Below are 14,121 nucleotides of genomic sequence, written 5' to 3'. Positions count from 1 at the left end.
TACAAGAGACCCATTTGGAACCTAAGAATACATCCAGACTGAAAGTGAAGGGATGGAGAAGAATCTTTCAGGCCAATGGGCCCCAAAAGAAAGCTAGGGTAGTGATTCTCATAACAGATAAATTAGATTTTAAACTAAAGACTGTAGTCATAGATAAAGAAAGTTACTACAGCATTCTTAAAGGGTCTACCCACCAAGAAGATCTAACAATTGTAAATATTTATGACACCAATACGGGAGCAGCCAACTACATAAGACAAAGGTTAATCAAGATAAAGAGTTCATCCTGGGATCAAGCCCTGCGTTGGGCTCTCTGCTCAGCAGGGAGCCTGCTTCCCTTCTTCTCTCTCTCTGCCTGTCTCTCTGACTACTTGTGATCTCTGTCTGTCAAATGAAGACAAAAAATCTTAAAAAAAAAAAATCATAGGGGATCTTAACACACCATTCTCAGTAATAGAAAGATCCAAGCAGAAAAATCAATAAGAAACAAGTGCATTGAATGACACATTGGACCAGATGGGCCTCATAGATATATAGAGAACATTCCAACCTAAAACAACAGAATACTCATTCTTCTCGTGTGCACATAGAACTTTCTCCAGAACAGACCACATACTGGGTGACAAATCAGGACTCAACTAATATCAAAAGACTGAGATTGTTCCCTATATATTCTCAGACCACAATTCTTTGAAACTGAAACTCAACCACAAGAAAAAGTTTGAAGGATGGGAAGCCTGGGTGGCTCAGTGGGTTAAAGCCTCTGCTTTTGGCTCAGGTCATGGTCCCAGGGTCCTGGGATGGAGCCCAACATCAGGCTCTCTGCTCGGTAGGGAGCCTGCTTCTCCCGTCTCATCCCACCCCATCTCTGCCTGCTTCTCTGCCTACTTGTGATCTCTGTCTGTCAAATAAATAAATAAAATCTTAAAAAGAAAGAAAGAGTGAGTGAGTTTGGAAGGAATTCAAACACTTGGAAGCTAAAGACCACCCTGCTTAAGAATGTTTGGAGCAACCAGGAAATCAAAGAAGAACTTAAACAAGCCATGGAAACCAATGAGAGTGAAGACACTTTTGTCCAAAACCTATGGAATACAGCAAAGGCAGTCCTAAGGGGGAGATACATAGCCATCCAAGCCCCCCTCAAAAAAAATTGAAAAATCCAGAACACACCAGCTCTCTTTACATCTTAAGGAACTGGAGAATCAACAATAAATTTAAGCCAACCCCACAAACTAGGAGGGAAATAATCAACATTAGAACAGAGATCAATGAAATAGAAACTAGGGATATGGTAGAATACATCAACAAAACCAGAAGCTTGTTTTTGAAAGAATCAATAAGATTGATAAACCACTTGCCAAACTAATCCAACAGAAAAGAGAGAGCACCCAAATTAATAAAATTATGAATGAAAAGGGAGAGATCACGACTAACACCAAGGACACAGAAACAATAATCAGAAATTATTATTAACAGTTATATGCCAATAAGTTAAGCAACCTAGATGAAATGGATTCATTTCTGTAAATCTACAAACTTCTAAAACTGAATCAGGAAGAAAATGACAATCTGAATAGACCAATATCTACTAATGAGATTGAAGCAGTGATCAAAAACCTCCCAAAAAACAAAATCCCAGGACCTGACAGATTCTCTAGAGAATTCTACCAAACACTCAGAGAAGAAATAATACTTATTCTCCTGAAGCTGTTTCAAAAGATAGAAACAGAAGGGAAACTTCCAGTCTCTATAAAGCTAGCATTACACTGATCCCCATACCAGGCAAAGACCCGACCAAAAAAGAGAATTTCAGATCAATATTCCTGATGAATATGGATACCAAGATTCTCAACAAGATCTTAGCTAATAGGATACAACAGTACATTAAAAATATTATCCACTATGACCAGGTGGGATTCATCCATGGGATGCAAGGGTGGTTCAACATCCATAAATCAATTGATGTGATAGAATAAATCAATAAGAGAAGAGAGAAGAACCACATGGTCCTCTCAATTGATGCAGAAAAAGCATTTGACAAGAAATAGCATCCATTCCTGATTAAAATGAATCCAAGTTATAGGGATAGAGGGAACATTCCTCAACTTCATAAAATCTATCTATGAAAAACCCACAGTGAATATCATACTCAATGGGGAAAGCTGACAGCTTTCCGTTTGAGATCAGGAACACGGACAAGGATGCCCACTCTTGCCACTGTAGTTCAACATAGTACTGGAAGTCCTAGCAACAGCAATCAGAAAACAAAAAGAAATAAAAGGTATTCAAATTGGCAAAGAATAAATCAAACTCTCTCTCTTCTCAGATGGCATAATACTTTATATGGAAAACCCACAAGACTCCACCCCCAAACCACTAGAACTCGTACAGCAATTCAGTAATGTGCCTAGATACAAAATCAGTGTACAGAAATCAGTTGCTTTCTTATACACTAATAATGAAAAAATAGAAAGGGAAATTAGAGAATCAATTCCATTTATTATAGCACCAAGAAACATAAGATATCTGGGAATAAACCTAACCAAGAGGTAAAGGATCTGTACTCAAAGAACTACAGAACACTCATGAACGAAATTGAAGAAGACACAAAAAGATGGAAGAGCATTCCATGCTCATGGATCAGAAGAATAAATATTGTCAAAATGTCTATACTGCCTAGAGCCATCTATACTTTCAATGCCCTCCTGATCAAAATTCCATGGCATTTTTCAAAGAGCTGGAATCCAAAAATTTGTATGGAACCAGAAGAGATCCCAAATTGCTAAGGAAATGTTGAAAAAGAAAAACAAAACTGGGAGCGTCACGTTGCCTGATTTCAAGTTTTACTACAAAGCTGTGATCACCAAGACAGCATGGTATCAGCCCAAAAACAGATAAATAGACCAGTGGAAAAGAGTGGAGAGCCCAGATATGGATCCTCAACTCTATGGTCAAATAATCTTCGACAAAGCAGGAAAAAATATACAGTGGAAAAAAGACAGTCTCTTCAATAAATGGTACCAGGAATATTGGACAGCTATGTGTAGAATGAAACGCGACCATTCTCTTACACAATACACGAAGATAAACTCAAAATGGATAAAAGACCCCAATGTAAAAAACAAACAAACAAACAAAAAAAACCCCAACATGAGGCAAGAATCTATCAAAATTCTAGAGGAGAACATAGGCAGTTGACATCTTTGACATCTGCCACAGCAACTTCTGTCAAGAGATGTCTCTAAAGGCAAAGGAAACAAAAGCGAAAATAAACTTTTGGTGCTTCATCAAGATCAAAAGCTTCTGCACAGTAAAGGAAACAATCAGCAAAACGAAGAGGCAACCATGCAATAGAAATGGGAAAAGATATCCTCGAATGGCACCACAGACAAAGAGCTGATATCCAAGATCTATAAAGAATTCTTCAAACTCAGGGTGCCTGGGTGGCTCAGTGGGTTAAGCTGCTGCCTTCAGCTCAGGTCATGATCTCAGGGTCTTGGGATCGAGTCCCACATCTGGCTCTTTGCTCAGCAGGGAGCCTGCTTCCCTCTCTCTCTCTCTCTCTCTCTCTCTGCCTGCCTCTCCGCCTACTTGTGATCTCTCTCTGTCAAATAAATAAATAAAATCTTAAAAAAAAAAAAGAATTCCTCAAACTCAACACACACAAAGCAGAAGTCACATCAAAAAAAGGGCAGAAGACTCCAAAGAAGACATACAAATGGCTAACAGAAACATGAAAAAAATGTTCATCATTAGCCATCAGGGAGATTCAAATCAAAACCACATTGAGATACCACCTTACACCAGTTAGAATGGCCAAAATCAAAAGGACAATAAACAACAAGTTTTGGAGAAGATGTGGAGAAAGGGGAACCCTATTACACTGTTGGTGGAAATGCAAGCTGGTTCAGCAACTTTGAAAACAGTGTGGTGATTCCTTAAGAAATTAAAAATAGAGCTACCCTATGACCCTGCAATTATACTACTGGGTATTTACCCTAAAGATACAGATGCAGTGAAAAGAAAGGGCACTTGTACCCCAATGTTCATAGCAGCAATGGTCACAGTTGCCAAACTGTGGAAAGAACCAAGATGCCCTTCAATGGACAAATGGATAAGGGAGATGTGATCCATATATACAATGGTGTATTATGCCTCCATCAGAAAGGACGAATACCCACATTTGTATCAACATGGACAGGACTGTAAAAGATAATGCTCTGTGAAATAAGTCAAGCATAGAGAGTCAATTATCATATGGTTTCACTTCCTTGTGGAACATTTGGAATAACACAGAGGACATTGGGAGATGGAGAGAAGAAGTGATTTGGGGGAAATTGGAGGGAAAGACAAACCATGAGAGACTGTGGATGCTGAGAAACAGTGTTTTGGAGGGGAGAAGGGTGGGGGGTTGGGTAGGCCTAGTGATGGGTATTGTGGAGAGCACATAATGCATGGAGCACTGGGTATGGTGCATAAACAATGAATTTTGGAACACTGTAAAATAAAACAAAATAAAATAAAACTAAAACAAAAAAAAAAAAATGGGAGGAGGGAGAGAAGCAAGATGGCAGAGCAGTAGGAGACTTAATCTTCATGGGGTCCCAGGAGTTCAGCTAGATATTTATCAAACTATTTTGAACACCAACAAACGCAGCAGGTGATCAAAGAGAAGAAGAGCAGCAATTCTAGAAAAACTGACCACTTTTTGGAAGGTAAGATGTGCAGAGAAGTGAACCCAAGGCAACATATGGAAGATAGACTGCGGGGGAGGCTCCGGGTCCCAGCAGCAATAGAGCAGAAGAACAGAAAATCAGAACTTTTAGAAGTCTGTTCCACTGAGGGACATTGGTCCAGAGGTTAAGTGGGGGTGGAGCCCTCGTGGGGATAGTGTGATCTCAGGACCATCAGGGGTCCTCAGAAAGGCCGGGGGTGTCTGAGTGTGGCAGAGCTCTCAGGTATCGGAGGAGGGAAGCCGGGTGCATAGACGGAGCTGAGCAGGGCTGTCAGCTTGGGGTTACTTTGAACCATGATCCAAGGCAGTCGGGCCACTGCTTTTCGAGCAGGGACCCCCACCACTGGCAGATTCAGGGAAATGCCCCCCTCCTTCTTCCACTGGAAGGAGTGGTACAGGAGCATACTGCAGCAATCTGCTGGGTTTGGAGACTCCAAGCGGGGCCGTACACCTGAGAGAGACAGAAACGCTTGGTCACAGGCCGGGTGAGCTCAGAGTGCAGCTGGAGACCAGGGAGACAGGATGGATTCACTGCTTTTCTCTGAGGGTGCACTGAGGAGTGAGGCCCCAAGCTCTTGGCTCCTCTGGGCTGGAGATTGGAAGGCCACCATTTTCATTCCTGTCCTCCAGAATTCTACGGAAAGCAAAGCATTCAGGGAACAAAAGCTTCTGAGAGCGAACAGGAGCAGATTACTTAGCCTGGCCCCCGGCAAGGATGGTGGAATTCCGCCTGGGGCAAAGACATTTGAGAATCACTGCAACAGGCTCCTCCCACAGAAGATCAGAACGTACAGCCAAGATCAAGTTTACCGATCACTGAGAAGTGTGGAACTTCAGAGTTGGGGAAAACAGCACATAGAATTCATGGCTTTGTCCCTATGATTCTTTACTCTTTCAAAGTTAATTTATTTTATTTTTCTTCTTATTCTATTCTTTTTTATTTTTCCCCTTTCCTATTTTAATCTTTGTAACAATTTTATCTTATCAATACCTTCTTAAAAATATTTTTAAATTTTTATTGTTATAGTCATATTCTGTTCCTTCATTGTATTTAACCTTGTGTTTTGTATAAATATAAGTTTTTCTTTCCTTAAAATTTTGGGATACAGTTTCTTCTAAGAGATCAAAATACACCCTAAATCTAGCATATGGCTTTGTTCTAGTCTCCAGGCTGATCACATTCTCTCCTTTTTTTTTCTTTTTTTTAACCAACTTCTTATCTTATCAATTCCTTTTTTACAATCCTTTTAAATTTTTATCTTCATAGTCATATTCCATCCCTTCATTGTACTTACCCTTATTTTTGTATATAGATAAGTTTTTCTTTCTTTAAAATTGTGGGATGCATTCTCTTCTAACAGACCAAAATACACACAAAATCAAGTGTGTGTCTCTGTTCTGTTCATATATATATATATATATATATATCAGAAAACTTGACAATCTGGAAGAAATGGATGCATTCCTAGAGACATAAAAACTACCAAAATTGGACTATTGCATTTCCATACACCAGCAAGGCAAAAGAGAAATTAAGGAGTCAATCTCATTTACAGTTGCACCTAAAACCATAAGATACCTAGGAATAAATCTAACCAAAGAGGCAAAGAATCTGTACTCAGAAATTGAGGAATACACAAGGAAATGGAAATGTGTTTATACTCATGGATTGGAAAAACAGATATTGTGAAAATGTCTATACTACCAAGAGCAATCTACACATTTAATGCGATCCCTATTAAAATATCATCAACTTTTTTCACAGAACTGGAATAACTAATCCTAAAATCTATAGGGAACCAGCAAATATCCACAAATAGCCAGAGAAATGTTGAAAAGAAACCAAATCTGGCGGTATCACAATTCCAGACTTCAAGCTCTATTACAAAGCTATAATTATTAAGACAGTATGGTACTGGCACAAAAACAGATACATAGATCAATGGAACAGGATAGAGACCCCAGAAATTCTATGGTCAACTAATCTTTGACAAAGCAGGAAACAATGTCCAATGGAAAAAAGACAATCTTTTTCACAAATGGTATTGGGAAAATTGGACAGTGACATGCAGAAGAGTGAAAGTGGACCATTTCCTTACACCACACACAAAAATAGACTCAATAGATGAAAGACCTCAATGTGAGACAAGAATCCATCAAAATCTTTGAGGAGAACACAGACAGCCATCTCTTCAACCTTAGCCACAGCAACTTCTTCCTAGAAACATGGCCAAAGGCAAGGGAAGCAAGGGCAAAAATGAACTCTTGGGACTTCATCAAGATCAAAAGCTTTTGCACAGCAAAGGAAACAGTCAACAAAACCAAAAGCAACTGACAGAATGGGAGAAGATATTAGCAAATGACATATCAGATAAAGGGCTAGTGTCCAAAATCTATAAAGAACTTATAGAACTCAACACCCAAAGAACAAATAATCCAATCAAGAAGTGGACGGAAGACATGAACAGACATTTCTGCAAAGAAGACATCCAGATAGTCAACAGACACATGAAAAAGTGCTCCACATCACTTGGCATCAGGGAAATACAAATCAAAACCACAGGGAGATACCACCTTACACCAGTCAGAATGGCTTAACTTAACCAGTCAGGAAATGACAGATGTTGGAGAGGATGTGGAGAAAGGGAAACCCTCCTGCATTGTTGGTGGGAATGCAAGCTGGTGTAGCTACTCTGGAAACAGTGTGGAGGTTCCTCAAAATGTTGAAAATAGAGCTACCCTATGACCTAGCAATTGCATTACTGGGTATTTACCCTAAAGATAACACATGTAGTGATCTGAAGGAGCACGTGCACCCAAATGTTTATAGCAGCAATGTCCACAATAGCCAAACTATGGAAAGAACCTGGAAGTCCATCAACAGATGAATGGATAAAGAAGATGTGAGATATATATATATATATATATGATGGAACAATAGGCAGCCATCAAAAAAACAAAATCTTGCCACTTGCAACAACATGGATGGAACTAGAAGGTATTATGCTAAGCAAAATAAGTCCATCAGAGAAAGACAATTATCATATGATCTCTCTGATATAAGGAATTTGAGAGGCATGGCAGGGAGTTATGGGGGGGAAGGGAGGGAAAAGTGAAACAAGATGGAACCGGGGAGGGAGACAACCTAAGACTCAATCTCAGGAAACAAACTGAGGGCTGCTAGAGGAGGGTGGTGGGAGGGATGGGGTGGCTGTGTGATGGACACTGACGAGGGTATGTGCTATGGTGAGCACTGTGAGTTGTGTAAGACTGATGATTCACACACCTGTACCCCTGAAAGAAATAACACATTATATATTAGTTTAAAAAAATAATGGGAGGCCTTTAGCCAGACTCACTCAACTATGGCTCCAAGGCAGACAAAGCAGGTCTTGAGTTCTTTGGTTTGATGACAAGTTTTAAAACAAGTTATAAGGAAAAGATAGGACATGTGTAATTCCTTTGGCTTTTATGGCAGCCAAGGAAGTACAGTGCTCAGGACTCCCCTAAGAGAAAACCAGCTGCAAGTAGTGTAGTCAGCTGATGGCCCTTCGCCAGTGCTCTCTCCCAGGGCAACTGGATGATTAGCTGTGGCAGGGATACCTGTGTCCTGTCATTTCTTTCCAATGCCGAACTCAACCATCTTTTTTTTTTTTTTTTAAGATTTTTAAAATTTATTTATTTGACAGACAGAGATCACAAGTAGGCAGAGAAGCAGGCAGAGAGAGAGAGAGAGAGGAGGAAGCAGGCTCCCCGCTGAGCAGAGAGCCAATGTGGGGCTCAATCCCAGGACCCTGGGATCATAACCTGAGCCAAAGGCAGAGGCTTTAACCCACTGAGCCATCCAGGTGCCCCTGAACTCACCCATCTTAGTGTCTGCTTTCCAGAGGACTTGAATCGACTCAGCTCCCAGGGAATTTTTCAAGAGCTAGGTATGAAGGATATCTGAGAAACTTTATTGCATAGGGATAATATTGCTATCTGTGACAGTGTCTAGGCATAAGGCAATGATGATAAAGAAGGTGGATGTAATGTAGGGCAAGGAGAAGCAAAGCTCACTTCTTCTGGCCTGGAAGGTTGTGGACAGAAGTGAGATGTAGGGAAGGCTGACTGGAAGAAATGCATACAAACGTTCTGCTGGGAGAAGCACTCTGCCATAGGACATAGGGGTTCCTGCATTTTCTTGCTGGTTATGGCAAGAATGCAAAGCCTTGACTGCACTTACCTGGGCCATTTCTCAGGGCTGTATTGGAAGCAAACAACTTTAAAGGATGATATGATGTATCCTTCCAGAACAAAGACAAGACTTAATGGAAAAGCAGCAGATTTCCCAAGATCAGTGTTCTTCGGCTATGAATCAAACTCACTGGATGCTCAGTAAACATGTAGGCTATTTTCTGTCAGCTCCATGGGAATTGTTGGCAAAGGTAACCAGTGCCAACATCATACTCATGCTGCTTGCTGTTATAGTAAAATCCTTTGTCTCTGACCTGGAGCTCTGTGTCTTCTGGTAGCATCTGTGAAACAAATAACAGGTTACCTGTTAACTTGAACATAGGGTCACATCTCAGGCCTTGACACCTTCTCTCTCTCAGTTGCTTTGAAGCTCTAAAGTATACAAAGATGGAGAGGTCCCTGTGGGTAGAAGAATTCATATCCCACCTGGAAGAGTTAGAGAAGGCTGCTTTATAAATGACCCATATGGCCACTTGGAACTAGATCTCATCCAAGAAACCTGGTGGCATGGTGGGAGATTATGTTGATAGAGGCCTGGACATTAATTCATAATGTACACGTGGGTCTCCCAGAGTTGAATCAAATTATAGAAAACCTGGTTGTCCTTGTGAAAAGAAGTGAAAGATAGTCAAGTGTGCTAGTCAGTTAACTTATGGGAAGAGATCGGGTAGTACTGCGGGAAGACTACTCAGGCGAAGCATTTCATGGTGGCATAGCCAGATCCCAGTACAACTTAACACCAGAGACTTTGGAGGTGGAGGTTGAAACATTCTTTTCCTTAGGGGAAAAGAATATTTTAATGGCATCACAATTCAACTCAATACCCTAGGAGCTCAAGGACCCTCTAAGTCATGGCTTGGGTATGAAGACACAGTTATTAACAAGGACTCACTGTGAAGACGCAGTTGTTAACAAGGTATGAAGACACAGTTATTAACACAGTTATTAACAAGGAGGTGTTCCTTCCCACATATCCCTGGGTACCTTTTTTTTTTTTTTTAAGATTTATTTATTTATTTGACAAGAGACAGAGAGAGATTGAGAGAGGGAATGTAAGCAGGAGGAGTGGGAGAGGAAGAAGCAGGCTTCCCACTAAGCAGGGAGCCCCAATGCGGGACTCGATCCCAAGACCTCGGGATCATGACCTGAGGTGAAGGCAGACACTTAATGACTGAACCACCCAGGCTCCCTCCCTGGGTACCTTTGAGAAAACTTGGGAACTTGGGAGAGACAGCACTTGGCCACCTGAAAAACTGAGCATTAGTGTCCAAGGAGGACTCTGGACTACCTGAAGGACTGTCGGACTCATTTCATCGTACCAAACTGAAATCAAAAGGGCTAAGATGTTTTCCTGACACTTGGAATCCAAGAGCTTGTGGAAGAGAGCCAGACGTTGATAAAGAAACCACAGTTTCTCTGCTTATCTGAGTTGTAAAGCGAGTAGACTTGTGGCTCCATTTTGTAACATGCTGGCAGAGGAGAGCAGAAGGTAAAAATATTAGAACAGTTAGGTGTGTTTGTTAAGATGTCTCAATTGCTGTATAGCGTAGAATGTATAAGAGATAATCCAGTTGTCTAGAATGTCAAAGAAGAGAGTCTTTGCGGGGGATTTTCACAAGGGTAATAAGATAATTAGTGATGTAATTTGGAGGAGTTCCCTCAATTAAAATATAACAATGTAAGTATAAAGAATGTAACATGTAACATGTAAGTATAACAATGTAAGTATAAACAATTGGAAGGAAAATGACATGAGGCAGGAAGCTGGTATTGAAAGCCTGAATTGGGACAGCCCTTTTTGCAGAGAGATCTTCCTTTAAAAAGATTTATCTATTTACTTACTTACTTGAGAGAGAGAGAACAAGTAGTAGGGGAAGGGACAGAGAGAGATGGAGAGAATCTTTGCTGAGCAGCGACCCTGATGCTGGGCTCTATCTCTCGACCCTGAGATCATGACCTGAGCCAAAATCAAGAGTTGGACGCTTAACCGAATGAGCCACCTAGGCGCCCCTGGATAGAGATAATTTTACAGAGAGAGCCTTGCACCAAACCAAAGACAGAATCTACCACATCCCTCAAATACAGTAGATGAACTGATATATGTAGCAAAAGAAACAGTGAGCTCCTCAGTAAAGTGCATCAGTTTTTCATTTATGGATTCTCCGAAAACACTTTATAGTATTTTTTTTCTGCTATGTGGCGCTATACCATAAAATGTGGTAAAATGAATGCAATTTTAAGTCTCCTGTTTAGAAATGCTTTGACTGCTAGTCTACATATAGATGTGACAAACCGGAATAAATAAATTCACAGAGTTCCAATGTGTGTCCTCTTTAAACAGAATTAATTAGTTGAAGAAATGAGGCATTCTCACATTTAAAAATAAACTCAAAGCTAATTTTCAGATTGTTACCAAGAATATATGTGCAATATCCCTCCTGACAGAGTAAAACTGATACAGCAAACATCCATTTCTGCACACATCTTAGGGACTGGTTTATGTTTGACATATTGTTCCGTTTATTATAAGTCTGCCTAATAAAAAATGATATTCATAGAGGCATTTCATATTTAAGAAGATGACATTCCCCCAAAATATATTAGCACTAGGATTATTTCGCATGTAATTAAGTTTTGAGGACCGAGACGACATTTTATGATGACGTAACGCAGAACACTGTATAAAGGGACAGGTTACACTCCTTTGCAAACTAATTTGGCATCTCAAAAATATACTGTAGCTAAGGAGATCATATTGTAGACTGTGACTGGATTATTTGAAGAGACTGTAAGAATCTGCAAGTGATATGTCCCTGACAGACTTCCCCTACATGAACTAGCTTGAGTTCCGCTCCGGCTCTGTGAGAACAAAGGTCACACAGTGTGCAAAGCAGGAGGAGGAAGGTCCAGGCATCTGGGAACCCAGGAAGGGGACAAGAGAAGTGGAGAGCTGACCGGAAGGGGATGACAGAAAGCATTTTTAAACTGTCCCTTTTCTTGAATAAAGGGAAAAAAACTATAGGGAAAAATGGCATAAAACATCTTTTTATTTCCCATTTTCTTTTTTCTTACACCTAGGGGAACATTCTTCTTTGTTATTTTAAGTCTCTTAACCAAGGCCTGAACTTTCTCTTCAAGTGTTCCTGCCTGAAAAAGCCAAGTAGTTTCTTTCCTTCCCTGGTTTCCTTCCCCCACCTCCGCCCCATTAAACGTGTCATTTTAACAGTTCAGGTGACCCCAGATGGCTTTTAGCTGGTTGACTGATACTGCTTCTGTGAATTCTAGCCCACTCAGTTCTACCACAGTTATTAGCATTTTAAAGAAGGTTGTTGGATAAATCAAAGATGTCTTTCTCTGACAGAAATTTTTTTTAAGATTTTATTTATTTATTAGAGAGAGAGCACAAGTAGGTATAGCAGTCAGCAGAGAAAGAGGGAGAAGCAGGCTTTTCGTTGAACAGGGAGCTCAATGCGGGGCTCGAATCCAGGACCCTGGGATCATGACCTGAGCCGAAGGCAGCTGTTTAACCAGCTGAGCCACCCAGGTGCCCCTTTCTGACAGAATTTTTAAGATGAGACTAAAAGACTTTCATATACACAAAATGTTGCACATGCCACCGGGGTATATCATTAAGTCTGGTAGGTCTTTGTGACTCAGCTAACCTAAAACTTCTTTAGCTGATTATCTTCACCAAAAGGTACCAAAGTTGGGGCACCTGGGTGGCTCAGTCATTTGAGTTCCTGACTCTTGGTTTCGACTCAGGTCATATTCTCAGGGTCATGAGATTGAGCAATGCGTTGGGTTCTGTGCTGAGCCTGGCACCTGCTTAAAAGATTCTCTCTCTCCTCCCTCTGCCCCTTCCTGCTCGTAATCTTTCTCTCTGTCTCTCTCTAGAAAAAAAGAAAAGGGGTGAAAAAAAGATGCCAAGGTAATTCCCTGAGGGAGTCATATTTTCAAGAAACGGTAGATAGGATTGGGAAGAGTGGAGAAGCTGTACACAAGGAAAGAAATCCTGGCACATCCTTCACAGCACACACAAAACTAATCTCAAATGGATACATATCTATACGTAAGAGGTAAAGCTATAAAACTTCTAGAAAAAATGTTGGAGAAAATTTTAGTGACCTTGTGTTTGGAAAACTTTCTTAAATTTAACACAAAAAACCTAAAGTGTCAAAAACTGGAGTTAATAAAAATGTTTGGTGCTAAGACATCGTTACCAAAGTGAACAAAAACACACAGAAGACTGAAATATTTACATAATCTAAATGTAGCAAAGGCTGTGTATCTAAAATATGTAAAGAATGCCCACAGCTTAACAGGAGGAGAAACAACCAAATACAAATGGGCAAAATATCTGAACAGTCACGTCTCCCCGAAAAACATATGGATAACAAAAAAGCACATGAAAAGATGCTTGACATCATCAGTCACTGGGCAAATGCAAATGAAAAATTACGATGAGATACCAGGCCACACCTAGTACCTGAGCAAAAATTGAAATGACTGAATATATCAAGTGTTAGTAAGGATTTGGAGGAAATGGAGCTCTTGTACACTACTTGTGGAAACATAAAGTTGTACAATCACTTTGGAAAACAATTCTTTGCAAGTTAAATACATACCAACTACACAATTTGGAAACTCCATTGCTAGGTTTCTACTCAGGAGAAATAAACGGCTGTATTTATCAGAATCTTGACCTGAGTGTTCAAAGCAGTTTTAGTTGTAATAGTTGGAAACTGGAACAACAAAATGTCCACATATTTGTCCATCCACCACAGTGGAATACTCCTTGGTAATAAAAAAGAACAAATCGTTGAGACATTTGACAATGGGGCAGAATTGGAAATTATTATGCTTAATGAAGGAAGCTAGACAAATAGAGGATATACTGTATTGTTTCCACTTCTATACAGTTCTAGAAAACATAAACTACTCTAGTGTCATAAAATGGATGGGTGGTTGTCTGGGCCAGGGCAGGGGGAGGGGTGGAGAGAGAGAAATAAATTAAAAGGGGTCATGAGGACATGTTGCCAGTAATAGATATGTTCATTATCTTGATTGTTGTAGTTTCACAGATGCATAAATATATGAAAACTCATTATATATATAATATATATAAGCTCATTATATATATGTATATATAA

General features: G+C 40.1%; 1 long non-coding RNA gene across 12 annotated transcripts in view; it reads right to left on the bottom strand.

Moving 5' to 3' along the window:
- LOC309845128 overlaps window positions 1–13,761 on the bottom strand; it is a 57,971-nt gene extending 44,210 nt beyond the window's left edge. For 11 of the 12 annotated variants that reach the window (XR_014301046.1, XR_014301047.1, XR_014301048.1 and 8 more), the window contains exons 1-2: window positions 13,675–13,761; window positions 8,961–9,252 (exon numbers count right to left, since the gene is read on the bottom strand). This is a non-coding gene — a long non-coding RNA (uncharacterized lncRNA). The remainder of the gene's footprint in view (window positions 1–8,960; window positions 9,253–13,674) is intronic. The other variant, XR_014301054.1, reaches the window with a different exon arrangement.
- Window positions 13,762–14,121: the final 360 nt, after the last annotated feature.

The sequence above is a fragment of the Mustela nivalis genome, assembly GCF_964662115.1.
Source record: "Mustela nivalis genome assembly, chromosome: 12".
In the NCBI taxonomy this organism is placed as follows: Eukaryota; Metazoa; Chordata; class Mammalia; order Carnivora; family Mustelidae; genus Mustela; species Mustela nivalis.
The sequence above is the reverse complement of the archived record's forward strand: the minus strand, read 5'-3'. Positions and strand labels throughout refer to the sequence as shown.